We start from the raw sequence: 26,894 nt of genomic DNA, 5'->3' as shown, positions 1-26,894 counted from the left end.
AAAACATGGAATATTTTGTCTTTCATTTATGCAGTTCCTACTGGGAGTAACACCAGGTCCTGAACTTGAGATCCCAGCCACACCAACTAGCTTTACCAAAATGTCATTTTTTGCTTATGCATCCATCTCTACTTATACCTGCTGGCAACCTGGTCACACATTTTTCAGCCTCCTAGGAAACTTGACAGCAGGCTATGAAAACCCAAACACATATGCCTCAGGAGCCAATCTGTGTTTTCATGGAAGTCCCAATCAGTAGTTACCAAGATGAATGAATTTGAAGTATCAAGGAGTTTCAATTCAATGGGAGTTTAACACTTGAAACCTACAAGGGATCATGTCCTACAGTTACAAGGAGTTAGTCTCCACAATGTTCAAAACAGAAATTAGAGCTACTAAATCACAAACACAGAGCTCTCCTGCTGTGCTTTTCTGGTGCAGAAGACATTGCTCAGCAGCTCTGGCTGGCATAGAAAGGATATAGTCCTTATACAAACCATGACTGCTGTCTTATAAGGATGGTACTTAAAGCATACATGAAACATTGGCAACATGCAAATTCTAACAAAATATAAAATTAAAATGATGGCGTTTTGGCAGGTTTTTCCTGCTTTTATGATCCTATATCCATGAAAATTGTCATTAAATTCTCCCAGTTATTGGAAGACAAAATATTTCATGAAGGGAAAGATACTAAACAATCATCTTTCCTAGTAATGGGAGAGAATTATCTCAGGCAATGTTATTTCTTTTTGATACAAACTCATGTCGTGGTTACTTGCAGCAAGTAGTTGTAGAAGGTATCAAAGGCAGGGATGTGGATCAGAATAAACTCCCCATAATCCAGGAGGAAGCAGTTTATAACCTGCTGTGCCACCTGGACACTCACAAGTCTATGGGGCGAGGTAGGATCCACACAGGAGTACTAAGGGAGCTGGTGGAGGAGCTTACCAAGCCACTCTCCATCATATACCAGCAGTCCTGGTTAACAGGAGAAATGCCAGATGACTGGAGGCTTACCAATGTGACACCCATCTACAAGAAGGGCCGGAAGGAGGACCCAGGGAACTACAGGCCTGTCGGCCTGACCTTGGTACCGGGGAAGGTTATGGAGCCATTCATCTTGAGTGAGCTCACCAAGCATGTGCAGGACAACCAGGGGATGAGGCCCAGCCAGAATGGCTTCATGAAAGGCAAGTCCTGCCTGACCGACCTGATCTCCTTCTATGACCAGGTGACCCAACTAGTGGATGAGGGAAAGGCTGTGCCTTACTAAACCCTACCTGGACTTTAGCAAAGCCTTTGACACTGTCTTCCACAGCATCCTCCTAGGGAAGATGGCTGCTCATGGCTTGGATGGGTGTACTCTTCACCAGGTAAAAAACTATCTGCACGGCTGAACCCAGAGACTTGTGGTGGATAGAGCTAAAGCCAGTTGGCGGCCAGTCACGAGCGGGGTTCCCCAGGACTCAGTGTTGGGGCAAGTCTTGTTTAATATCTTTCTCAACGATCTGGATGAGGGCATCGAGTGCACCCTCAGTGAGTTTGCAGATGACACCAAGTTGGGCGGGACTGTTGATCTGTTGGAAGGTAGGAAGGCTCTGCAGAGGGACCTGGACAGGCTGGGTTGATGGGCTGAGGCAAGTTGTATGAGGTTTAACAAGGCCAAGTGCTGGGTCCTGCACTTGGGTCACAACAACCCCATGCAATGCTACAGGCTTGGGGAGGAGTGGCTGGAAAGCTGCCTGGCAGAGAAGGACCTGGGGGTGCTGGTTGACAGCCGGCTGAACATGAGCCAGCAGCATGCCCAGGTGGCCAAGAAGGCCAACAGCATCCTGGCTTGTAGCAGGAATAGTGTGGCCAGCAGGAGCAGGGAGGTGATTGTGCCTTTTTACTCGGCACTGGTGAGGCCGCACCTTGAATATTGTATTCAGATTTGGGCCCTTCTATACAAGAAGGACATTGAGTTGCTGGAGGATGTCCAGAGAAAGGCAATGAACCTGGTGAAGGGTCTGGAGAGCAGGTCTTATGAGGAGCAGGTGAGGGAACTGGGGCTCTTTAGCCTGGAGAAGTGGAGGCTGAGGGGACACCTTGTCGCTCTCTACAACTACCTGAAAGGAGGTTGTAGTGATGCAGCTGTTGGTTTCTTCTCCTAGGTTGCTAGAGATAGAATGAGGAGAAACGGTTTCAAGCTGCATGAGGGGAGGTTTAAATTGGATATTAGGAGAAAATTTCTTCACAGCAAGAGTGGTCAGGCATTGGAACAGGCTGCCCAGAGAGGTGGTGGAGTCACCATCCCTGGAGGTATTTAAAAGACATGTAGATGTGGCAGTTCAGGGCATGGTTTAGGAGACATGGTAGTATTGGGTTGACAGTTGGACTTTATGATCCTAAAGGTTTTTTCCAACCTTAATGATTTTATGACTCTATGAAAGTGAGAAAATATTTGCAGGGCCGTATTTGCCTTACTTCTATTTCTATGAGCTTCTGAACATTGAGGATAATGGTCCTTCTTTGTCACTGCCTAAATGCCTGAGCTCCCATGAATATACAGATTTTTTTTTATTTCTTCTTGATGCTATGCACTGATAGCATGTGACATATTTGTTGCCATAGACCAAAACACTTTATGAAGATATGATTCCAATGAAAGGAAAAAGAGTTGCTCTCCTTCCCTCCTACACATATACACAATTAGATACAAAATGTGGTAACAGAAGGTCGTTGTTCTTAAACAGGTAATTCCTTTCAGTAATCCTCGGTGAACACCTGCATTATAAACTGTTACCACTAAGGCTAGCGCAGAAGCAGGCTGAAGTAGAGGGAAAGTTTATACCTGGTCCTACAGTGGTTAGGATTGGTTCCCAAATGATTTCATAAACTAACAAGAGGAGATGAAAGGAATGTTTAAAAGATAAAACTGTTACTTCCTGCACCATATTCCTGAAAACTGCTTTCAAAATGTCTATATTTTCTGTGTTAAGTATTCAATTTCTTGGCCAAAATAGGAATAAAGCAGTGTGGAATCAGAAATGTTTGCTTCCTTACTTTGCACCATCTTGGGTTTAATGGTTTTGTACCCTCTCAAATTCAGAAATGTAATGAGGAGTATTAATACAAAGATAGTTCTATTTTAATGAGTTATTTCAGATACTACAAATGTAGCTTTAGATACAGTTTAAATGAAAAAGGAAGAAAACATTCAAAAATCTTCTCAAATGGTCAGAAAATATTTTCAGAGAAAAAAATAAACACCAGCTTGAACCACATTCAAAATGTTGATAAGAATTTTCTTTAGCATCTTATACATAATTTCTGTAAGGCATTGAGATATTTTTCTTTTTTGTTGTTTTTCAAGTACCTTGTACCAAATCCCTAAATTCAAACATCCAAGAAGACTAGGTTCTATCATTGTGCTCTTATTAATTAGTAATGTAATCCCTCAATATTTCTACATAGTGGTCTTACTGGGCCAGTTTTCTGTAGGTTTTGATACGCTTTTGAAAGTTTCATGGGAAAAGAACTGTGCAGTATAATGGCCCTTTGATTTGCCAAGATACTATCACTGCCCACAGCACACTTCCTGCTGCTTAACCACTGTTAGTTTTCAGTGTAGTTTGGGCACATGATCTTATTCATTTGCCATGGCAGTATAGAAAATCCAGGAACAGGGTGAAACTATTGTACAATAATAGAGTTTTAATTAATTCTGGGAAGTTTTTTAGTGGTTTCTATACTGGTTAGTCAAGATAAGTTATTTTGCTGATTGTTTAAAATAAAATATCTCTGTATCTTCCTTGGAGAATTAGAAGAGTATTCAGAGTTGGTATCAGATAGTAGAGGAGCAAGAGTTCTATCTCAGTGTTTCAGGAAAGGGATATGCTCAGGATATTTTAAGATAAGTTATTTATGGCTATTCTGGGAGTCAGAGAGGAAAAACAGCAGTCATGACCAGAACACATCTGAGTATAGATACTGTGAAGGGTTTGTTATGGCAATAGACTGACTTACTCTGTGGGAACTGTCATCAGCCCTGCTAAGATCCAATGGTCTTAAATAGTGGCAAATGAGTAATTGAAACATTTTCGTTAACTAATAGCACTTACTCAAAAGACACATAAATCAAATGCTTGCCATCATCACCAGCTCAAGTCAACAAAACCACATTCATTTCCTGCAGGAAACCCACAACTTTGTAAAGCATCAAATGGACTGTGGGGTTAATCTCAGAACATCCAGGCTATTTATTGGAAGCCAGTCACATTTCACCTTGTCTTTGAAATACTCTGGAAGGGACTGAAACAGAAGAAAGGTCTAGCTGGAAATATCTTGATTCAATGGTGCTGTTTGGTGCCACCCCACAATCAGTATGATTCAAGAAGGACCTAGCCTGTTATATCAGTGATGCAGGCATATCAGCTGCAACAGTAGACGTGTAGGCGGAGCAGAGATGGCAACACTCCTGAGAGTAAAAAGCATGCTGTCATGCATATATGGTGATGTTTTATTTTTCTTGCTCTGGCAAAAATTATGAATGATGAATTGCAACCATTTAGGCTGCTGTTTCAAGTGGGTCCAAGGTGACAACTCTTAGTATTAGTGCAACTTGTATAATTTAAAAGAGTTATGAAACCTGCAAACAACACCATAATAGTACAGTTCAGTGTTACTACAAGCTTTCTAAAATACAGTAAGTGTCTAGATTAAGTTACATACGTTCTTCCATGATTCGGTGTCTATCTGTAGGTCCGATTACTTTTCCCCCCAAGACTGCCTTATTCAAGGAGATCAACAAAGGATTTGCTTTGCTTTTTCACTCAGTATATATACAGAATTGATGACATGGGAATCCCCTTTCACAAGTTGCTTTGTAAAGCAAGACTTTTATAGAAGGGTATAGGGGAGGAGGCATTACAGACAGTTGATTAATTAGGCTGGTAATGGGAGTCAAGTAATTAAGTGGGCATTAGAATCTCATTACCATCCCAATTAAACTGGAAAATTGAAAAAACACATGATGCATAAGGCAAAATGGACTGTAATAAAACTACTAAGACTTGTTTTCAGGAATTAATATGCAGTCTTTTAGAATAAATGATGACTATTCCTTTCCTGGTCATTAATATGTAATATGCCTTATTAAAGACCAACAAATAAGGTGTTCATTATATCCAACACAAACCTTAAAATATATATGGAAAGGCCAACGCTTAACTAAAAAAGAGCATTGTAAATATAAACTGCAATACATAAAAATAAGGATTACAAAATACTTATATTTGCACAAACTAGTTTGTAGAAACACAGAGTACTAGGGAAAGCAAGCTTTTTAATGGCCTCATGAATGAATATTCAGAAATAACTAAGATCGATATGAGAATATATGCATTTTGTTTATGATCACAAAACTCCAAAACAATACAAGATGTCACTAATAAAAGTTCTCCATAAGTAGCTAATAAAGTCCATATATCACTTGGAACTATGTCTTGAAAAACAGTCTTGAGAAGAGAGTAAAAATTTACAAATATATATATACATTCTGCCACTGTCCAGTTGATGTTCTTGCTCTTTTGGTTATTCACTGTTTCGTATACAACTGTGGTGAAAGGAAGAATATCTGACAGGAATTAAAGCTGCCTAATTCTAACTTGGAAATAAAGGATTGAAAACCACTACCTTCAGATTCATAAAACTCTAATCCATTCATTCACTTTTAGACACCCTAATAGATTTCTTATTTTAAACTGTACATTTTCCTTCAAGCTTTTAGAACCTCAGTGACTGTTCCTGATTACAAGTATTTCTGTTGGATTGATATCATGTGGATCCATCTACAGCACAAAATTGTTTGCATTTTTTATGAAATACTAGCAAAAGCTTTCTTTTTAGTATTTTACAGTCATCCTCATGATCCATAGCTCTCTCTGAAATTAGAACACACTGGCTTGCAGATGCATGTCTCAATCAGAACAGATTGCCTCATTTTCAAGTGAGATTTGGGGAGAAAAAAACACTAAAAATCCAACTTTTTTTTAGTATAAGAGCTTTACTCTCTCTGTAGTGTTAATGACTGTTGTATCCTCCTGTGAGGTTATTCTGAGAAATTTCAAAATGTGAATGATGGTGTCTAATGATTTCCAATAACTGAATAATGAGAAAATAGTGTGTTTTAACAGCACTGCTGATTATTTTGTTGGCATTCTACTTTATTAGTTGGTATCCTATATATAAACGGGCTGTATATATTCAGCTGACATCAAGATTTTTCAATATTTCAGCTCATTCCATGCTAAATTGGATGATGCAGATGGGTAAGATGAGTCCTTTTCCAGGGATTCTCATTCTCTGTCTCTCATGACACTATATAGGGTGCCTTTCACCATGGTTTAAATTACAGAAAAGTTTGGACCTTATCAAGATGAGATTGCAGTAACTAGCTTGCCAATGCTAGGCAAAGTGAAATCCAACCCTGTGGACAGGGGATGTAGGCTATAAAAATTGCTGAAGGAATGAATCCAATGAAGAAGCAATTCTGAAAAGATTTATACATAACAGTGGACAAACAGCTCTCAGTACTCTGCTGCAATGAGGCTGGCTAAAGGATTTTCCAGCTATATAAACAGAGCAGGTTTTACCTCTGTATATTACCATCATGAGGTGTACACTGGAAAACACTCAGTACTGGTGTTCATGCTTTTAAAAAAATTGCAAAGGATGTAGAAAAGCATACAGAAATTATCTGTGGGTTGGAAAAAGCCTTACAGAAAAAATAAGCTTAATACATTAAGCTTATGAATGTATTAAATGAACAGAAGATTGAGACATTATAATAAATTCTAGTGTCTTCAAAAATGGAAAATCTCAGATGCTTAATGATATCTTCTTAACAAGAACTAATGGCTAGATATCAAAAACAGATACATCCCCATCAAAAGAAAAAAAAAGATCCTTTTCAGAAACTAGGATCATTAACCTCTGGAAGATCCTGGCAAAAGAAGCAATTGGATTTTTGTTTCTAGACTTCAGTTCTCCAGCTACAGTGGGCCTATTCTGAAAATATTTTTAGTCTTCTAAACATAGTTAATTAAAAAAACCCTTTCTCACAGCCTTTAATTCTGGCCATTTTTTCCCTGAGGTTTTTCTTTTCCTCTGCAATTTTTTCACACTTCTGTTTTATATGAATTACTAGTCCCTTCCTTCCTATTGCCATTCATTTCTTTTATGTTCTTAATTATTCCCTTCAAAATATATATTCAGTCAAATTCATCCTCTCTTTACCTGCAACACTGAAAACACTACCACGTTTTCCTTTCCACTCCCCACTCCATTCACATTGATAAGTAACTCCTTTCCCTGATTGTCAGATCAAGGAAGACCATTAAGATTTCCTTTTTACACTGCTTCCTTGGGAACTTGAAATGTTTTACCCTACTTCCACACATTGCCATATATTCACACCTTCACATGATCAGCAGTGAAGTCTTATCAGCTGACCTCATAATTTCATCAGCTGGTGGTAGAAAATGTGATCCAGTGCAGGAAAGGTCCCTGTGAAAGGCTATATCTTTTCTCTTGCTAATTTAAGTCATGTATGAGACCAATGCCTTTAAATAAGAGATGTTTACCATGACAAAATTTCATTCTTCCCTCACCCAACTCTTGTTATGGTTCCACCTACTGACAGAATGCCTACTGCTTTTTTTATCCCTATACCATGAAGCAGCTCTCACAAGCTTCACTGCTGTTGACATAAGGCCCATTTTCTCTTCCTAAGGTTTCCTATTCCCTGATTCTTGTATTTTAATAAGCTGCTTCCCTATCACCTTGCTTAACCTATATACATTTATGTGCTGGTTTTGGCTGGGATAGAGTAAATTCTCTTCACTGTAGCTGGTATAGTGCCAACAGCACACATGCTTTAGTTGCTATTAAGTAGCAGCTCAGTGTCATTGAGTAGCACCTCTAGTAGTCAGGGACCTTTCCCACTTCCTGTGCTCTGCCACATGCATAAGAAGCTGGGAGGGGTGTGGCCACAGCCAAGTCAGCTGACTCAAACTGGCCAATGGGCTATTCCATATCATATGACATCATTACTAGTATATTAACTGGCAGGAGATGGTGCAGGGGGGAGTGGTTGCTGCTCAGGGACTGGCAGCGTCAGCTGAGGGGTGGTGAGTGGTTGCATCACTTGTTTGTTCTAATCACTTGTTCTAATCTTTCCCTTGAACACTGTACAATAATGCAGTACTCAACATATCTAACAGATGTAATCCATCAGAATACATATAATGTAAAACTAAATAAAGTACACTCCACTAATTCTTCTTTTTTAAACCACAGTTACTTTCACAGCCCAGCAAATTCCAAGACAGACAGATGAAAGTTGAGTTTATTTTGAAACTTCCCCTGGAAAGGGCCACTGCTGAATAATGAACCAGAGGACTGGACCTACATTTACAGAAAATGCCAGATAACATTTAGGAAAAACTAAGGAAATTGTGTTTTGGTTGGGTATTATTAAGTAAAGTGGAGACAAGAGTAGAAAAAGTAAAGGTTGCTCTTTCTAGTCATTGCAACGGAACAGTATTTTTACTATATTGATACAGCCAAATCACTTAGTACTTGTGTACACAACACTTTTCAAATACTTCAATTGGTATCACTAGTTAAATGGTTACATTGATACATTTGCTGAGAATTTCAAGCTCTGGATCCTTCCATTCTTTTCCATAAATTAAGAAACTATCAAAATACATATTCATGAGCCATTAGAACTTGAAACTGATTGTACAAGGAGCTATGAAACATTTGGATAAAATATTCTGTGTCTATTTCAGCTGTGAAAATGTTCACCTATATTGTATTCCTTATGTCCAGCATCTTCATATTGGTTTTGATTTGCCCTATCAATACAAGAGAACTACACAGCATTTAAAGAGGGTCAGCAATGTTATAATTTATCAAAATCAAAGGTTTGTAATCTCAAATATTTCATGCATAACATTGCTTCTTTTACATTATTTAATAGACATGTATATTTGAAATCCCACGGTAGATGTTACTGAAAATGTCAGGCTAAATGATATATTACTGCCTTCTGGCCTTAGATGCTACAAATGATTCATTGAGTTTTGTTTAATACCTATGAAGAATCAGCAATTATTTCAATAATTTTAACAATTTACAAAGCAGTGTAAATTAAATGTTGAATACAACAGTGAATTTTTTTTAAAAAAAGTTAAGATCTCTCTGGATTTGAGAGGTTTGATATCTTTGCCTTCTGAAAGAGAGGCAACTTCTGTAATGGATGTGGTATAAGATATATCTATGCCATGCTCAGACCAAAACCTTATACTGTGGAAAATATCAATATCTCTCAAGAAAGGTGAGAGAAAGAGGGAATATCTGGAGAGTTTATATTAACTACTAGCTAGTAATAGTGAGGATTTCAGCTACTATATCCAGAGGAAAAGAAACATTGCAATGGCTGATTGGGTCACAAAAAGAAAATACTGTATTTTAATATATATAAATTTTTTTAGAATAAACTATTTTATTGTGTGTTTGCAATGTAACTGTGGGTAACAACTGTTTTGAAAGTGATGCTTTGCTGCAGAAGAATTGTTACCTGTCTTTCATAAAGAAAATGTTGTTTAACTCTGAAGCCAACACCAGCCAGTTTCTTAGGCTGGGATTTTCACCTGCTGTAGTATTTCATCAGTGTTCCTAATCAGAGATTTTTCTGTGATTTAGGGATTAAACCATGTATGTGAATCTATTAATTTTTTTTAAAAAAGGTGAATGCAGGTACCTTCTCTCCTTTACCTGCTCTTGCATATTGATTAAGCTTGATTCTTCCTTGTTTGCTAAAATAGTTTTTGTCCATCATGTTTTTAAAGAAAAACTAGGATTTAATCAGCTACTTGAGGAACAAGTGGTAATGATCAGAGAAGTAAAAGAGAGAAGGTTCAGCTCAAAACTCAAGGTCAGAGGATGAAGTGCAGGGCTAACCATGAATTTCACTCCAATAAAAGCAGAAAAGGAAACCGACCTCTTTTATCATCTTTGAATGTTCTCTGGACAATTTTTGTCAAAGATTATCCTTGTCCTCTGACTTACCTGTCATTCTTAATCTCTTATTAAACAACTGATAAAACTGGACCCTCACTTGATATTAAATGATTCAATAACTTAGATGATTTACATGGTACAAGAATCTGGCCCTCTACAGTTTGAATCATCATAAAGACTACTCAACCTTTCTGAAAGAGGAAGGAAAAACTGCAGTGATACTGGACTTAAATACATTAAAAAATTTTGTGTGGCTTTCATTTCACATCTGTTCCAGGCAGTATTTTTCGTCTTTACCTTTCTCTAGATAGCTACTGTAAGTGAGCAAAAACAGAGCAGAATATTAGTGATAACACTTCTCTAGCAAGAGACAGACATTTAAGGGGACATTATATGAGTGAGGCTGCAGGGTTTATCCCAAAGTTTGAGATCTTCAGCATGTTTATTATTAACATACTCCCTTGATCAACACACACCACTTTTCTTCATCTCCCTTGAAAGGGAAACACATGTTTAACATTTGTTATTTTTTTCCCATATATCTTCATAAACTTACCATATGTGCAGCTCCAAGCTTTTATTGTTCATGTCTATAACACAGCTTTTGACACTCCCTCCATTCAGTCCCTCCTCTGTAACCTGCTCGTCATAAAAAAAACACATCAGGAAACAGAAATACAGTTTTTCATACATCTTTACAAATAAAGCATGGTGTCTGCCTGATTGTCATCAGATTTCTCTGCATGCCTTTGTAACAAGATCTGTTGGTATTTTCAGCTTTGCCCAATTCTTGCTGTAAAAAATACCTCTCTGAATCATTAGTAATTCTTTCACCTTTTCAGTCAATGTTTGCCAACATATGGAGTGTCATCTGGTGTCACAAGAGTGGATATACACTTCAGAACAAATTCCTGCTCGGAGCAAAGCTGAACTAATGGCACTAGTATCATATCTCAACAGCCTTATCAGCCACTGTTGACTGGAGAAATATCCAGCAGATGAGATACTGAATTTATAAAAATTTTTTAAAACATAAAAAGAAATTAAATGAAATTTAAATTTAGAATATACAGCATTTCTTAGACTATGTTGGAAAGAAGTATATTTCTAAATAGAGTAATTAAAATGTTAATCTTTTTTCTTTTCCCATCTAAAATTAATTTGGTAAATTTTTATCTTTGAATTTCACTCACCTCACCTCTTTCTTACCCTAAACTATTTTTGCTTTCTGTGTTTATCTGTGTTAATTTTTTTATTATTTATCTTCTTCTTCATTCCCTTAAATACTTGCCTTCACATCTTTTTGGTTTTAATTTTTAGGGTTTTTTCCAAGTTAGTGTCTTCCTCCTACTGTTGCTGTTTGTTATCTTTTCCTGTGCTCATTCTTTCTTATTGTGTCTTCTGTGTTCCCACATGATGTCTGGTTTGTATCTTAATGTCCTTATTGATCACCTTCTTCATCTTTACCCAAAACCAACTGAATTTCAGGTGCTGACCCTCACTAAATAATTTGCCTGTTGTCACTCCCCTCATGTTTTACAAATGGTGCTCTCTGCTTCTTTCTGCCTTCAAATAATGTTTACCCCTAACTTCACACCCTGTATTAGGTATACAGAAAATTCACCTCTGATAAGTCTGTCTTTCTTCACCTCCTAGAACATAATAGGTGACTAGAAGTATTGGCAGCACCCTCTTTATGAATTACATAAGGACTTTTTGTGATTCTCGACTTCTGTTCAGAGAACAAGAAAAAAATCCACCCAACCTATGGCTGCACTGAGTTTTTGGTAAACTGAAATTTCAGGCATTCATCTGCCATTGCTCTGGTCTAGGTATTTTTCATTCCTTAATGCAACTTTTATCTGAAATAAGATATCATATAGAGTAAAGAAATTTAACATTTGTACTTCTACCATCATGACAGCTAAAAGGTATTGTTTTTTTCTATGTCAAAAAACAAATCTATACATGCAAATTTTGCTACCTATCTTAAAAAAGCACATCAGTGTTGAACAAAAATTAACCATCATGAGCTTACAAATTCTCATTCCTTTACACCTCTTTTCAGGCCAGTTGCTTAAGATACAATGAAAGCTTTATATCTGAGGAGAGAATGTTAATGCTAATCTCTCTAGAATATTTATTAAAGCAATAAAAAAGTGGGTAAAGCCAGAAGACGAGACTGGATGGGATCATCACAAAAACTGAATAAAAATCATACATGCATTATTCTCTGTACATGATATGTTTTGCTTTAAAACTTTTAAGTACCAACTGACATTTTACCAATGTCTCCATTTGAAAGTACTGGTGATGAGTCAAATAATTGGTTTTGGCTCACAAAGCTCATCCATTGTGAGGAATTATTCATATGCTGTCATTTAGTTTGTGAAGTATGACATATCTCCATGTGGCATGTACTAAAAATAATATAGCTTCGATGATATAGGCTTGTCTTGCTCATTTGATAGAATTTTTAAAAGGTTGAATTTATGTTGCACTGAATATCTTATGAGGGCTCCCTTCTGTAGAATCTTCTACAGCATTTCAAACTCCTCTGATTGAAATACACACTTCTCAGAAAGTGAGATCCCTCACCTTTGACTGAAAAATCTGAGCAATGGAGGTCTTGAATTTTGTACAATATTTACCTGTCCAGGGACGGGAAAACCTAGTAAGAATTTTGAGGAAGGCCTGGCATAGCACGAAGCAGTCTTTCCTGCAGAGGCCAGTTCTGTAGGGCAACTCCTGAGTCTTCATCTCTCTATGCCAGCCAAGGACAATTGTCCTGGACCAGGATACCTGAGGACAGTTAAATCACTTTTTTTCAGATTGTGATTTCTCAAGCAAAGGTAAGTTCAGCCCAGCCTGCCTATCCAATTTAATTGTTTTGCAACTACTGCATGCAAGGACCTAAAAAAATTTCTAAGGAAATTTCAAGGCATAGAGATAACAGGATTTAGGGACTGAAATCTAATGCACTGCAGATCCCAGCTTTTCCCAATATTCCTCACCTGCAGAAGTTTATATCCTTCTTTTCCCTTCCTTTCCACCCACTATGAGAGTCCCTCACAGTTTTTTTGGTAACCAAAAGCAATTTTGTGGAAAGCCAAGGAAAGGTAGGGGGGAAGTCGTATAAAAATGGGGAGTGCAGTGTGGGGTACAACACAATTTGGATCTCCATAACGGCCAAAACAAATAAACAAATGCCATTCAATCAAAGCAACTAACTCTAATTATCTAGACAAAGGCAAAGAGTTCTGGAGTAGAAATCTTGATAGAGTAAATATCCTAGACTTGTGCCAAATTCTTCTTAAAGACAGAAAATTCTGAGGAAACTGTTGAGAGGTTGATAACTGCCAAAACTCTCTGAGTAATTTCAAAATTACTTTACATATTAAAGTACTTCCTCCACTACAAGAAATCCTCCAAGTCAAGCTCTAAGTTGAATTATAGAGCAATATATAAATGCAGTAAAATAGTTGCTAAAGAGAACACCCGCATCATAGTAAAGCAAAAACCTTTGCCTAGACTAACAAATTCAGAATTAAACTTAATCCAGGAAGCAAAAAAAAAAAAAATAGGGAAGAAAAAAGTAAAACAAGAAAGAAATTATGGTAAGATGCTAAAAAATAAATCTGCATAAAAAGTGCAATTTAAATAAATGCTGTTTTACCACTCAAAATACTTATGCACAGTGGTTTCCCTTGAATGGAAATATCATGCACATTATTAATTTCACCATTCCATATAAGTAATGAGCTTAAAAGCAAAAGCTGATTCAGTTTAAATATTACTGTGATGGTTTTGAACATAAACAGACCACTACATAACTCTCCACTTTAACAAACAACTTACAGTTTTAATTTAGTAACTTCTGCAGAAGTCCAAAAAGAACAATGCAATAAAATACAGATTAAAAGGACAATTCTGCAGTTTTAACAGTACTCTAAGGTCTATGTGGTTCTGTAAGGTAGAACACTTACTTTATTATTTCAATTTAACTAATTTTTGAAACCTGTGTTAGAAATTTTTTCTGTGAGTCCCTGTTCAAACTGTCCAGCCCCTTTGAGCAATCTGTACTGGTACTTAGTCACCCTTGCAGTGAAAAAGTTTCCTGACATACAGAGGGAAACTGTTGTGTTTCAGTTTGTGCCCATTGCCTCTGGTCCTGTCACTGGGCACCACTGAAAAGACTCTGGCTCCATCGTCTTTACAGCCTCCCTTCAGGTGTTTGTCCACATGGATAATTTTCCCCTTGAACCTATCTCTTCTCTTGGCTTAACAGTTCCAGGTCTCTCAGCCTTTTCTCACAGGAGAGGTACTCCAGTCCCTTCATCATCTTAGCAGCCCTTTGCTGGACTCTATCCAGGTTGTCCTTGTGTCTTGTACTGAGGACCCCAGAACTGGACACAGTACTCCAGGTGTGGCTTCACCAGTGCTGACAGGAGGGATCACCTCCGTTGACCTGCTCACAATGCTCTTAATGCAGCCCAGGATACCATTAGCCTTTTTTTTTTTGTGCCAGGGGAACATTGTGAACTGCTGGTGCACACCACGATGACCCCCAGGTCCTTTTCTGCAAAGCTGTTTCTCAGCTGGGTCGGCCCCCTGCATATCCTGGTGCCTGGGATTTTTCCTCACCATGTTCAGGACTTTGCACTTGCCCTTGTTGAACTTCATGGGATTAATTGGGCTACTTCTCCAGACTGTTGAGGTCTCTCTGAGTGGTAGCATAAATCCTCCCAGTTTGGTGTCATCAGCCAACTTGCAGAGCGTACACTCTGCTTTATCATCTAGTCCATTAATGAAGACGTTAAATAGGACTGGACTCAGTATTGACCCCTGGGGTACACCACAATTTGCCAGCCTCCAACTAGATTTTGGGCCACTGATCATCACTCTTAGTGCCCAGCCATTCAACCAGTTTTCAGTCCACATCACTGTCTGCTCATCCATCCCATTCATCAGCAGCTTCTCTATGAGGATCTTACAGGAGACAGTGGCATAGGATTTACTAAAGCTCAGGTAGAGAGTATCCACTACTGTCATCCTGTCTACCAGGCCAGTCATTTAATCATAAATGTTTATCAAGTTGGTCAAGCATGACTTCCTCTTGGTGAAGCCATACTGACTAGTCCTGATTACTTTCATGTCCTTCATGTTCCTAGAAAGTTTCCAGGATTTGTTGCTGTATCATCTTCCCAGAGATCAAGGTGACACTAACTGGCCTGTAGTTCCCTTGGTCCTCCCTCCTGCTGTTTTCAAAGACAGGAGTGACATTTGTTTTCATCCTGTCCTTGGGCATCTCTCCCGATCACCATGATCATTCAAAGATTATTGAAAGTGGCCTTGTAATATCATCATCCAGCTCCCCCAGTACTCATGGATGCAACCCAGCACTGAATGTATTTATTTACATCCAATTTGCTTGAGTCCATGACCTGATTGTCTCCCACCAAGCGTATGTCTGCCTTGATCCAGCCTTCCTCCCCTTCCTTTCTCTGGAATCTGAGATGCCCAAAGGCTGGTCTTTCTAGTAAAGACTGAGGCAAAAAAGGCACTGCGTACTTAAGCCTTTTCCATAATCTGTGTCACCCAGATCTCCCACCTCATTCAGCAGTGTGCCCACACTTTCCCTGGCCTTTTTTTTTTTTTTCCACCTGTGTACTTACAGAAGCCCTTCTTGTTGTCTTCACATTCCTCACCCAAGTCAATTCAAGTTGAATTTTGGCTTCTGCAACTATGCCTCTGCATACACACACGATGTTTCTGTATTCCTCCCAGGTTACCTGCCTTCTGTATGCTTCCTTTCTTACTTTGAGTTTTGCCAGAAGCCTTTTCTTCATTCATGCAGGCCTCCTGGAAATTTTGCCTGACTTATTACTCATTGGGATGGAACTTTCTTGAGCTTGGAGGAGGTGAGCCTTGAATACTGAAAAGCTTTGTTGGGCCCATCTTCTGTCTATGGCCTTATCCCACAGGATTCCTCTAGGCAGCTCTTTGAAGAGGCAAAAGTCTGCCCTCCTGAAGTCCAGGCTTGTGAGCTTGCTTTTCATACTTTTTTCTGCCCTCAGGGTCCTGAACTTAACTATCTTATTGTCACTGCAGCCAAGGCTACCTTTTACCTTCACATCTCCAATGAGCCCCTCCTTGTTGGTAAGTATGAAGTGCTGCAGAGCACTTCTCATAACTTCTGTATAACTTGGGTCAGGAAGTTGCCATTGATGCACTTCAGGCTCCTCCTGGATTGCTTATGCCATGCTGCGTTGTCCCTTCAGGAGATGGTGGTGGAGGTTCCCCATGAGGACCAGGGCCTGTGGACATGAGACTACTTCTAGCTGGTTGCAGTAGGTCTCATCCTCTTGTTCTTCCTGGTCAGGTAGCCTATAACAGACACACACTACAATGTCACCCACATAAGTCTGCTCTTTAAAGCTCGCCATAGGATCTCAGTTGGCTCATCATAGCTCTCAACTCACCATATTTCATAATCTTATGGAATTTATCCAGAAGCAGAGAATCTGGTAAACATTAACAGAACTTATCAGGTTTAAGAAATCTTTCATCCAGCTTCAGATTGATATATGTTTTTTCTTTGTTTGAACACTGTGGTTTTTGCACTTTCATAGTAAACGCTGAGTAATATATGGTTGTATTGTCATTATCTACTTCAGAGATAATTATTTCACTAATGCATCAAATAACCTGTTTCTTCCTTAGACAAAAAAAAGAGGCTGGCAAACTTGCATTTTAAGTTTGAATATGAAAACGTTCTTTCTTTCTTTCTTTCTTTCTTTCTTTCTATTAAAAGTCCTTGGTTTTGCTCTGGGGAGAGCTATTACAAGCCCAAATACACAGGGTATGCAATTCAAGTTTAAGTCAGAAGAAAAGATAATAACACAAATATCTGTAGGCTGAAATTTTTATTGAGTTATTGCTTTGAGACTATGGTTCAAAATTTGTCTCTTACCTATATCCCAATTCTCCAACATTTGGTGCTCTATATAACTGAAAAAAGTAGTGCACTGAAGAACCTAAGAAAAAGGACAAAACAAGTGTTCTTGTATTCAGTTATTTACCAGAGCAGGCAACAACGTCACTATGGAATAATACTGAAACTTGGAGAAGAATTTGGTCAAATGTAATTTTTCAGTTACAGGACATTAAGGCATTTCAGTTAGAACTTTGAAATCAATAAATAAACCATAGCAAGGACATACACACAGAAAACTGGAAATCACAAAGAAAAAAAAAAATATTGATGGAAACAGCATACTAGCTAGCTAATTTTCTCACAGATTAAAAATTATTAGACTAGATCAGAATACATTCTTTGATGTGCCTAAAGGACACAAGCTGTATTGATGCTCAAGAGAAAGGCCTTTTGGGAAACAAATCTACCCTAAGTTAAGGAAAATCTGGGAGGAAAAGAGCTTTAATTCTTTGGTCAGTAATAAAGATTTTGCTGGAAGGTGAAGTGTTTTACAGCTACAGCTACAGCTAAATAATTTTGTTTTAGGATTTGTCCAAAAAGGCTACAACTTTCCAGTTTGGCAGTAAAAATTTTAAGTATTTATGTGGTTTATTTATGGTGTAAATATATGGTCTGAGCAGATTCACTTGAAAGTATTGATTTTGTGTTTTCCAGTTTCTCTCTGCAACCACAATGTCTATAAACACTTATTTTTAAAATAAAAGCTTACATAATTACTTAAGCAAGTGTCTCAGGGATTTGGGATTTTAGAATAACTCACATTAAGCCTTGTGGGGCTTGCAATAGAAATATGATGCTAAGCTTATGGGTGTACAGGTAAAACCAGCATAAAACTATGACCAATTCTGTCCTGAGTCCTAATCTGAGAAGTCTTTATCATGACCTTCTACACTAAAACTAAATCAACAAGTCACAGGCTTTGAATCAAACAGTTCACAGATAGAATGCTATATAGGAAACCTATCCAGTCTGCTGAGAATATGTAAAATACCTTTATAATACGACTCATTTCATAGACCCAAATGTTTAATAGCTCTTGATTTATGAGGTGTTTGAATGCTAGATATTTTGGCTAGGCATAAGTTTCCTGTCATAATGAGATACTGGCAAACAATGTTCAAAGAAATTAAAATCTTGAAATAGCCATAAGAACGCTATAAAAAAGAATTCCAGATAATTAGCAAAAATGATGAATGTCAGTTTAAATAAAAGGAGCACACAGAAGAAGGTGAAACAATACTAGCCTCACCTCAAATATTTGTAATAGCAAAAAAACCCCATATGCTGATAGCAAGTTTATTTTGTGGGGTTATTTCTTTACATATAAGTCAAATATGGTAACTTATGAGGCACATCATAAAGGCATCTTAATTTGCATGAAAACTGGCAAATACAATACCTGCATGTGCATATTTATTTAACTAAAATATTGTTTTCCATTAACTCCTTACATTCTAGAAAACAGGTTTTACTAAACCAGGCCTTCCTGAAAAGGAAATTCCTCTTTAAACTAGCTACTGAGGGCACTGAGGGATAAAAATCGTTTTTCCATGTCCATCTGGGAAAGTTTATTTCTGTCTTTTTAGTGACATGAACTCAAAAGAATGCCATAATACATTCCTAAATGGCATTCATTCAAAAGTGCCATCAAATCTGGAAGGACCTTTCTGCTCAGCAAAGTCAGAGCTATGCTGGAGTCTTAAAATTTACTTTTTCATGAGAATGTAAATATTCACACACTGAGAAAGGAATACTTTACAATGGAATGAACAAAATGTAAGACTAGTGGAAAGGATCATTAGAAAATAAATTATCAAATGGGTTTTGTTTTGTTTTGTTTGCAGCTAGGTATTGCATAGCTGTAATTAGTAAGAGACATCTGTAGAAGAGTAGATTGACAGAAACCTACTTGGCAAAACACTTGCTGTGGTACCAACAAGTTGTGCTAGCCAGCTCATAGCCAGCACCACTCATGGCCTGGGAACCAGAAAGAAGTTTCAGAGTGCAGGTTTCATAAGATATCTGGATAGTTGTCTCACAGGTGAATGAGATATGAAGACTTCTTTTGGAAGATACCAGACGAATGTAAAGAAAACGCTAGATAAAGTTAAATTGTAGGCCTTCCATCATTGTTCAAACGGATTAAAATTTGTTAGGCTGTGACTGGTAATTCACACTGCCCACTTCTGACGGAGTGTATTTCAGTGGAGGCACAACAGGTTGCTGTTCATTTCAAAGTACATTTTCGCAAATATTGAGGATGCAAAGGAAAAAGCTGGGCTTATTTTTTCTGAGCTAGCAATCCACCTTCCCAAGGAAAAGATATTGATTTCATTACTTCAAGTCAGTGTTATTTAAAAGCAACATTTTAAAAAAAGTCTTTTATCATCTTTACACATGAAGGGAAATATGCATACATAATACAAACCTTTCTGGTTTACCCTCCCTAACAAATGGGGGTAGACATCTTCTAATGAATATGCCAAAATCTTGATTCAATTCCTTTGTTAATGGGTTTAAAAAGACGTGTGGGTAAAAGAAATGTTGCATTATTTTTCTAAGACCTCACTTTTTGTTCTGTCCTAGAGATGAGCATTTTCTTCTCACAGAATGCCTTAAGCCCACTACTTTTTACCTTAACATAATCTTTATCTATAAAGTTTTTTGCAGTAATAACATCGTAATGACTATACAGTAAATTTTAAATGTGCAATATAAATTATTTTGTTAGTCTTCTACAAAAAAAGAAAAGTAATAATCTCATTGATTTTATGGTGAAAAATGATGCAAAGTTCAATGGAAGAGATTTTCTTTTATTTTAGGTTTATTATTTTCAAAAAGCATTAATACTTCTGGTATTTGCCAGACCCCAATACTAAAAAAAAGATATGATGTCTCTGATTTCTAGAAGATAAATGCAGTGGAAGGACACTTCACAGTGCCAAAATGAGAGTGGGAATGGAACTGGCTGATGAAAAACCAGCTTCTTGGAATAAACCTTGCTAATACCATAATTGCTGTATACGATAACCTGCTGTCACCCTGCGAAAAAAAAAAAGCGCTTACCTTAACTAACCTCTTCTGGGAGCTGCTGCAGTAGCAATGGTGGAATGGCCACATGAGAACTAGCATTCATGTAGGAGTCTGCAGGCCTGTCCTATAGCCATTATGCATGCACCTCAGAATCACAAGTAATTTCTGCCTGGTCATTCTTTTTTCCTTCTAAACAGAATTTGGAACTGGAATAATAAGCTGATCCTATGTTCCTCTTTAAGAAAGTATTGTGTCATTCTTATACAGGCCATTCCCCTTCCCCAGCCCCCCAGAAAACCAGAACCCCTCACAACAAAATCTGTTATTAGTTTGATTACACAGCACCTTCATGATAGTAAAATTAACCAGAAAAGCAGAACATTGGGTAAAACTGAAATAAATAAGAATATTTTACATTTTCTTCTGCATCAGATTTTCCTTAACACTTGTTTAGTACTAAAATTTTGGATACGTACTAGATGCTTATCTGAATTATTCAGTGTTATGAAACCCACCACTAGTTATTGTGCATCATAGTGTATTGTTCCATCCTCTTTCACAGCAGAACCTAATAAAAAACATTCAAGTCTCATTTATCTCACTGGATGGCAGGACTAGTGACTTCCTAAAGACCTCAGACGCTTTAAGTAATTTAAGTTATTTAAGTAATAAAATAAATAATAATAATAAAAAAATAATCTAATTACATATATGGATGTGTTCATGAGGGTAGGAAGAATTTTTCTTTTTCAATTTCTTCTGACTTTCATAAGCATCTTAGGCTTACAGGATCTTTTAAAAATTTGCCCACACATTTAAGCAACAGACTCCTAAATATAGGCACTTGAATTAATTCTAACGAACCTGCATGTGATTTTACACACATACAGACACATACACACATGTATGTGTATATACACTTGTGTGTATGTGTTGGAAGAGGTTCCACAAAATTATTTTATGTTCTCCATCAAGTAATTTTTGTAATTTTTCTGTGATTTTTTAATCAATTTTTAATATAACCAGATCATAAAAACCTCCATAATCTTGTGAAAAATAATTAATCTCTCTTGAGCAATCATGTATGCCTCCATAGGAAGCCATAAAGTCTCATTACTTTTCATAACTACAATGGTATAACATGGACAAAAAAATTTATCTAATGACACTTTATACTGTGAAGAATTAGGATATAAAACTCTTCTACCCTTACTGAATAGAGCTGAAGTTACTCATCTTAGTTGCCTACATTTACAAAATGATTTGTCAATATAAAATTCCACAATGGAAAGTTCAAGAGATCAATATCAACTAAACAGGGAAATACTATTTTTCCTCTATTTTAAATATGTTGGCTCTTAATTTCATTTGGTGAATATAGGAGTATTGGGTTTCTTATACATCTGTCAGTTCTTTTTACTTTTTTTTAAGCTCAAAATTTTCTCTGTGTGACTGCATTGTTACACGACAGCATTCTCTCATACACATATACTGTCATCTTTATGACCTGTTTTGGCCTTCTTATTAGGTCTTTAGCCTATTATCTCTTTAGACATTTTTAGATCATGGATAGGGCTTCAGGTGACTTAATTTTAATCATCCTTAAACTGTCTGTCCAATCTTAAACTAGTCTTTAAAACCACCCTAGCAGTAAAGATGGATGAGTTGTCCTCTAGGGATGCCAAAGACTGTTGTTTAAATGAACAGGATAAACTCCTTTCTGAAGGTCACTTTCTGTTCCTTCGTCAACTTTGGAAAGACCTCGACAGAGCCTTGGACAAGACACTCAACTATTAGATGGCTAAAATAGAATATCTCTCCTCTCTGATCTGTGACTAGAAAACAGTGAAATATTACCAGTAATATTTTGGTATTAGGATGAAACAAAGATTTATATAAGAATATTCATCTTTCTAATACTCTCTTACCCTCTTAACATCACAATATCATCATAAACCCTCTCAAAAGACTGAACTTAAAACATCAACTGTCCTTTCTAGAGGTTACCTGAATTCATTTTCACCCATTTTTAGCCTAGAACCTCAGCTGAAGCAAAAAGAAAGCAAGTACGAGGAACAGTGTAGTCAACAGCAAAGACTCATGTTGTCAAGGGCATTACAGGACAGAACCTGGATGGACCTCTCACGTGTCCACCTGGAAGTTAACACTAAAGGCTAGAATTCTGGGTGCACCTAAACAGGACTATAGAAATGTACTTGGAAGGAAAACTGAATAAAACAGATGCATAAGGAATTTTCAGAAAGGTATTTAGCTCTTGTAAGACTACTGTATATATTAATGAGGATGATTATGGACATGTCACATAGTTTACTTAACTAGTTTCACATTCTGAAGCAGTGTGATCCTTGGTCTTAAACTGAAAAGTCCAAAGAATACTTTCTGAGTATACTTTGTTCAATATTGTATAGACTTGATCCACTTAAATTATTGATTTCCTTTTTCTGCACAACCATCTTCCAAGATGATTCAGTCTGGATGGATGATTGCTTCTTCTCAACCAACTCTTACTGTTTCAGTAGACTCTAGGTCAGTCAGCAGCCCATTTTACTTCTAGTATAACAGAGCCTTAGAGTTGGTTGCCCAAGTTATAAAGCTGACTCTTTAGCCATCGAATAGCAATAACTATTTGTCTCCTTTTAAATATTAAAATTTTCTTGGTTATATGAAGTGTAATACTCCTGACAGATAAGCACTCTTGTTCTCTCTTCATCTCAATTTACTGTAAACCCTTAGGAATAACAAACACTTGAGTAACAGCTGTTGACAGATATACTAGCCAAACAACTTCCTCATCGTTAGTATCTGGTTTTTTTGCAGACTGTGAAGCGTAATTCTGAACCAGACTTAGTATTGCCCTGCACTTTCAGAAGCTTTTAACTCCAGGGCGCTTTTGATTGGCATAAGATTGCTATACAAAATTTTGTTCCAGGTCTCCCATGCTTCTCAGAATTAACTCAGAGCTTGAATTCAGAGGAAGAACGTCTCTCTTATTCAACCTCTGAGTGAACATGAAGCTCCAAGCAGCACATCCCGTTCCAAACACGTGTGAAAGTATGCATGATTATTTAATTTCTAATGGGCTTTTTAAAGTCAGCTGTCAGGTACCGACTGTAGGGAAGCTGTTTAGATTTGACATAAGCAATAGAAAATGTTTCCTAAAGACTCTGTCAAACAAAAACACACAAAAATGAGGTCTCTAAGAGTTTTGAAAAATTCTTCCCTTAAATACCTCTTCTATAGAATCTTCAGCCCTGCTTTATTTTTCCTAGTTTTCCTTCCAAATTGCAATCCTTTCTTTTTACAGCCCACAGCACTCTTCAGAGAAAGGGCCTACAGTGTTACACCTATTCACCTAACTCCTCTGCTTCTTCTGTTTTCAAATAAGATAAAATTCCCTGGGTTTTCTTCTCAGAAAGTATTTTTTTGTGTTCCTGATTAGTTTCAAAACTGAATTCTGTTCTGACTTCCTCCAATCTCTGCACCTTTTATGGTGTTTTCTTCATCAGAATTAGTCACACACAAACCGCTTTTCATTTTGTGCATATAAACATGACAGAATTTTGTTCCACTAGTTGGATCTTCAGCTTTGATCATCTTCTCACTTATCTGGTTAGCAAGATTAAACTCTTAGTTGACAATTTTCATGTAGCAAACTTGAATTACAGGACAAGAACAGCCATTTTAATGTTTTGGAAATGCTTTAATTATTTATATTAATTTAAAAAGAAATGAGATTTGTTTCCAAGTCAGAAGTCTGTCTACTTGAACATTTTCCTATCTGTAGGCAAGTACTAGGAACCTAGGTAAAAAGAAAGATAAAATCACAGCTATTGGGGTTAGCAAATGTCTTGGACTATTGTCATATATTCACTGCAGAAACAGCTGCAAGCAGGATTTAGATGCAAAGATAGCAAGCAAGAAGCACTATGCAGTCTCTACTCATCTGGTTCAGTGCAAAGTTGGCCATGTCAGATTAAACAGCTGATTAGCTGATATAGTGGATTTACTCCAGTTTCAGAAGTGTGGTAACATGGGCCATGCTAACATCCAGTTCATACAGGGACCAGGAACTATGAGACAAAAATAACTTTAAATGGCACAACCATTTACAGAAGTAAATAGATGTCAGCAGAGATATGACCCAAAGAACTAGCAAAAATGGAGTGTATCTTTTTAAAGATAAGAACAATACTACATCGAGTATTATGGACTGCATTATTTGCTAATTGTAAAAGCTGTATGGGTGTCTATTTATTGACAAGAGCAGCAACAACCATAACATATTTCTAGTATCTCCAGTCTGATTAAAAGCGCTTTTCTAACAAGCGAGAGCTGTTATATTAAGCAAATGTACACAACACTGGAAGTTTATCCTTGCAACAGAATCTTGTTAGCCAGTAGCATTACGATAAACACCAGAAATTCAAACTGAAAATCACTTGGATCCCTGAAATCCACAGCTAAATACTAAAAGTTCAGATGGAGTATTTAAACTTCAAGTGAAGTTAATGCAGCGGATTCAATTTATGCTTTCCAATATTTATTCTTCAATTTGGCTAAATAACGTCTCTAATAAAAAATGCATGTGTAAATAAAGAGTTCAATTTCAATTCTACTGCTTGCTTGACTTTGAAAGTGTCCCTATGATCACACATTCAAAAATTTCTGCTTGACTGATCTGAGAGCCTGGGATTTTTGAAACATTTTAAGGAAGAATTTCAGCACATTGGAAAAATGGCAAAGTTAATTAGTATCCTTGAAATTATTAGTGTCTTTACAAAAATCTATACTTCAGCTTCAAGGAATCCTGCTACGAGTGTCTGGCCTGTGGTTCAGAGCCTTAATAATTGCAGTGGTTCACGTAAGGAAATGTAGGAGAGTGTCAGCTCCTTTAAGGGTATGTGGGCAAGGGCATTTTCAATGCAAAAAAGGATATTTAAAAAAGGAGGAAGCCATAAACAAGAACATAGAGAGACACAAACCTGTCAGACAAGTGACAAGGGAGGCAGTGATGAGTACAAACTTGGTCAGCTGCACTAATTGGTAAGGATATGTGGAGTGTGGGAATGTTTATTTTTAAGATTATTTGACTAAGGACCTTGATAAATTGGGATCATAAGGAAAGGGAGGGAGAGAAAGGCTCATAAACATAAAGCTTGACCAATTAGTGTTATTAACAATACCCAGAATCAGTTAGTACAACTAAAGTATACACTTACATAGTATATTAGTGTACACGTAGAATACTGCCAGTTGCAGTAATCGGTGGGCTATCAAGAAAGCACCGGCAATAGGACTTTGTGACAGATAAGGGTGCAGAACTGAGAGCCCAGGATGTTGGAGAGCAGTGGGTGGGACTGTGCAAACTCATGAGGCAACGTGCAGCAGAGGAAGAAAGGAGGACTACACAGAAGAGGGGCCAGTCTCGTGTAACCTGTGGCCAAACAGTACACTTGTCTGGCTGAGCCCTGTGCCAGATAACTGCAGTCTGTCCATTAAGTCTTCTCTTAACTACTTCCCTGCATAACCACACTCTCTAGCCTGTGCATGTGAGTGCTGCAAGGACTCAGTGTCAGCCGCTGGGGGCCATTGTGAGAGAACTGGGTGCCAGCTGCTGGAGTCAGATGGAGGGTGCGGATACCCTTGGCCGTGGTATCAGCTACTGGAGCAAGTGGGGAAGTCTTAGTGCCAGCAACTGGAGCAGGTGGGGGACTTTAACCTCCAGCTGTGGGGTGGGAATGGTGTGTGTTCCCAAAAACAGCTGCTGGGGGTCACCAGCATGAGTGAGGCAAGTGAGGGGCTCGGCACTGGTGGCTGGAGCAGGACCACAGATCACAGCCCATGTGCGTGGTGCCGGCTGCTGGGGCGGGGGCAAGTGTCTGTATGCTCCCCAAACCTGGTGTGCATGGGCAGCCACCAGCAAACTTCAAGCTGGACCAGCCACTGAGTAGGAGACCCTGGGTCAGGACAGGGGTCTCAGGCAGGCAGAGGGTCTATGATGGTGTACCTAGGGGGACCATGAGTGTGGGGCAAGTGTGTGAGTGCTGTGGGTCTGTGGCAAGCACTGAGCTGGACCAGTGGTGAGTTGGGGACCCATGGGGCAGGCAAGGGGGCCCTGGATCAGGACAAGGGTGCTGGGTAGGCAGAGGGGCTATGCTGGTACTCAGGGAACCCATGAACGTGCATGTGCTTGTGAACCCAGAGAGCATCTGTGCGTGCTGCACTAGTGACCTTCTGTCTCAGCCAGCCCGGGAGGAGGCAGGGGGCTGGGCTGTCAGCCCTTGTGTTCGTGTGAGCCCTCTGTGAGGGTGCTGTGGGAGGCTGCACCCCCTCTGAGGCAGTGTGTGTGACAAGCCAGGCAGGAGCAAATCCTGGACCAGAGCAACAGGTGGAGAAGGCCTCTGTCGATTAACATCACTTAACAGTTCATGTAATGTTTTATTAGTGATAGTCAACTCTCAGCTGTCTTTTTCCTTTTTTTCACCGTTTTGTCTGGTAGCAACTTTGCCTTTTGAAGTATAGCATTTTACCTTGTGAGATAAAATAGTTGGCAGCATCCTTATAGGCCAACACTTTAAATTATGATTACAGGATCCCTGTGTTGGATCATCTCCAACACTGTTTGCAGTATGAAATAAAAACTACATTCTGCATTACATTTAGTTCTTACCTTCTCATTCTTGTAGCTGGAAGAACGCTATTATTCAGGAGATCAGCATTGTGTATATTAGAACACTGTGCCCACATACAGTTTATGAATTCATAATAC

This window comes from Phalacrocorax aristotelis, chromosome Z (genome assembly GCF_949628215.1).
Source record: "Phalacrocorax aristotelis chromosome Z, bGulAri2.1, whole genome shotgun sequence".
NCBI lineage: Eukaryota > Metazoa > Chordata > Aves > Suliformes > Phalacrocoracidae > Phalacrocorax > Phalacrocorax aristotelis.
The sequence above is the reverse complement of the archived record's forward strand: the minus strand, read 5'-3'. Positions refer to the sequence as shown.